The following is a 3,480-nucleotide window of genomic DNA, read 5'->3' on the forward strand; positions in this document are numbered from 1 at the left end:
TTCGGATATATTATCAGGAAGAACCAGTCCCTGGAGAATGATATTATGTTTGGTAAAGTGGAGGGTCAGTGAAAAAGAGGAAGAACCCCAATCAGATGGATTGGTACAGTGACAGCAGCAATGGGCTCAAACATAGCAATGATTGTGAGGTTGACGCAGGACAGGCAAGTGTTTCATTTGATTGTGCATAGGGTCACTATGGATCGGTGCAGACTCAATGACACTTATCAACAACAATGTATCTTCTATGTATATACACACATATACATATATATGTTGTTGTTATTGTTAAGTGCCCTTGAGTTGGTTCCAAACCTTAACGACCTTGTATAGGGTTTAGGAGCAGCTGGTGAGCTTGGACCACTGACCTTGTGATTCAAACTGAATTTATAGTCCAGCACATTAAGCCACAGCACTACGTCAGGACTCCATATATATGTATATATATTTTTCACATCTTTATCTCTCTGAGTTATTTTCTAGAGAACAATATTTCAATTTAATAGTTCTTCCACTGTTGTGTCTAGTTATTTTTTTTCTGTAAAACTTATTATTACTATTAAAATTTTATATGAATGGAATATTTTTTACTTTTAGTTTAATTTGTGTTAATTTTCAAAATTGTTTCCATGTCTTTTTGAGTTTCTTCAATCATCTTTCCTTCAGACAAAGAAAGGCCAATATTTGCACCTTAGATGGCTGTTCAGAAGCTTTTAAGACCCCAGTCACTACTAACAAAAGTAGGATGCAAAATATTGTGTTTGTAAATTAATTTATGCCAACTGACTGTGGTATCCTCCAAGGCTATGGTCCTGAGACCCAACACCAAATAATTCATTCCCTCAAGGTATTTAACTACTTCTAAGAAGTTTTCATAACTTTCCCCCTTTATACTCAGCTATATTCATGGATATATTTATAGTACATACAATGTGTTTGTTTTTATTTTTTATTTTTATTAAGTGTTTTCGAATTGATTTCAACTCATAGCAACCCTGTACAGGATTTCTGAGAAGCAGCTGGTAGGTTTGAATTTCCAACCTTGTGGTTCACAGTCCAGTAATTATCCTATACGTAAAAATATCTTCTGTTTAACCTGTATACATCCATGTTCCGCTTGAGTGTCTACTCATATATCTACTCACAAATAATTGCTATTACATTTATTGCAAGATTGTGTATATAATAATATTTTCCTTTATTGCCTTTAACTCTTGCATTCCTTCCTTTGCCTTCATCATTTCTCTTTAAGTTTTTATTGTGAATTGAGTGATAGTTTACATGGGAGAATATTGGTTTTACACTCATTGTTTCATTGCAATGATTACCATTCCCTCTGTGCATTATTTCCCCTCTTTTACCCAGACTATGCCTTGATCCCTGTATGATCCTTGATCCCTGTATCCCTGTATCACAGAGCCCTGTTGCTCAAAGGTTGACCATAACTCATTGTCCCATTTAGCCCATGCAAAGCTACATAAGTGTTCTCCTATCTACCTTGTTCTTCCATCCCCTCCCCCTTAATTTTATTTTATTTTTTTCTTTGTGAGAGCCACATCACTTTACTTTTTTGGTTTTACAACTTCACTCTCGGACAGTGAAGTTCAGTTTCCCACTTGCCTGGCCATTGTGTGGTCATTCCTCTGAAGATGCAGTAGGAGGTGCAGGGGAGAAGCCAGCACAGCAGAAAGGCAGGGTCCCTAAGATATTGTAGTGTCTGATGGAGGTTCTACATCTTCTCCCCAGCCAGGGCAGGGGGAAAGTCAGCCCCTCAATGATTGGTCCACAGACTTCCCTTAGAGGCCATCTTAGTTCTTCCTGTACATAGCTGTTTCTGTGCATAATCAGAATCCACTGACATAGCCCACACAATCCACTGAACTGCCCCACACTCAATTCTAACATTCTTTGAGAAATACCTTTGAATAGGAAGGTGCCAACTCCCAAAAGGAACTGAGAGCAGATATACTGTCCAACAATGGCCACACTATAGTACTTCTTTTGCCCCCACAAAAAGCAGAACACAGTTTCAGCTAACCAATCCCTCATTTCCCCCAACAGCATATTACAGCTGCCAACACCCCTCAATACCCAAACTATTATATATCTGTCACCTATCCTGTGCTCTGCCGTCTGCTCCCTCCCACACCTGGTAAGCTACAAAGAATTGTTTTTCCCCTTTTAGTATCTTTTCTTAAGCTATTACAATAATGGTCTTATGCAATATTTGTCTTTTTGTGACTGACTAATTTCACTTAGGAGTCCTGGTGTAGTGCTATGAGCTAATGCGTCAGACTGAAAAGTCGCTTGAACTCTAACGTCAGTGATTCAAGCTCACCAGCTGTTCCTTGCAAGCTTTATATAGGGTGGCTATGCATCGGAATCAACTCGACGGAACTTAAAAACAACAACAATTTCACTCAGCATAATGTCCTCAAGGTTCATCTATGTTATGTAGTGGCTTGCAGCTTCCTTGTTTTTCTTCAAGGTAGCATAATATTCCATTATGTGTATGTATCAAAGTTTGTTTATCCATTATTCCATTGATGGGCACTTAGGCTGTATCCATCATTTTGCTATTGTATATAGTGCTGCTATAAACATTTGTGTGCATATATCTACTTGTGTTATGGCTCATGTAGATAAATACCAGGAAGAAGAAATTGCTAGATCATAAGGTATTTCTATTTCCAACCACCTGAGGAAGCGCCATACTGTTTTTCAGAGTGGTTGAACCATTTTGCAATCCTAGCAGCAAATTAGGAGGGTCCCAGGCTCTCTGACTCCTTACCAGCATTTATTGTTATCTACTTTATTGATCTTTCCTATTATTGCTGCTGTGAGATGATATCTCATTGTTTTGATTTGCATCTCTCTAATCACTAATGATCGTGAATATTTCTTCATATGTTTGTTGGCTGCCTGGATCCCCTCCTTGGTGAAGTTTCTGTTCATGTCCTGTGCCCATTTTTTAAATTGGGTTATTTGTTTTTGTCTTGTAGAGGTGTTGTAGTTTCCTATATAAATTAGAAATTAGTCCCTTATCAGATGCGTTGTTGCAAAAGATTTTTTTCCATTCTGTAGGCTCCCTTTTTACTCTTTTGGTAAAGTCTTTTGATGCACATAAGTTCTTAATTTTTAGTATGTAAAATTTTTTGCCTACTTTTGTTTGTGTAATTTTCACAATGTTTGGTAGTCTGTATGCACACCACATTAGGGCCCTCAAATCTGTCCCTATTTTTTCCATTGATGGCCTTTATAATTGTGGGATTCACATGTAAGTCTTTAATCCATGCTGAGTTGGTTTTTGTACAGGACATGAGGTAAAGGTCTTGTTTCAATCTTTAGCATGTTGCTTTCCCGTTCTGTTAGCACCATCTGTTAAAGAGACTATCTCTTCCCCATTGTCAAAATATCAGTTGGTTGTATGTTGTTGTTGTTGTTGTTGTTAGGTGCCATTGAGTCAGTACCGACCCATAG

Source organism: Chrysochloris asiatica, unplaced genomic scaffold (assembly GCF_000296735.1).
Source record: "Chrysochloris asiatica unplaced genomic scaffold, ChrAsi1.0 scaffold00120, whole genome shotgun sequence".
Taxonomy (NCBI): Eukaryota; Metazoa; Chordata; class Mammalia; order Afrosoricida; family Chrysochloridae; genus Chrysochloris; species Chrysochloris asiatica.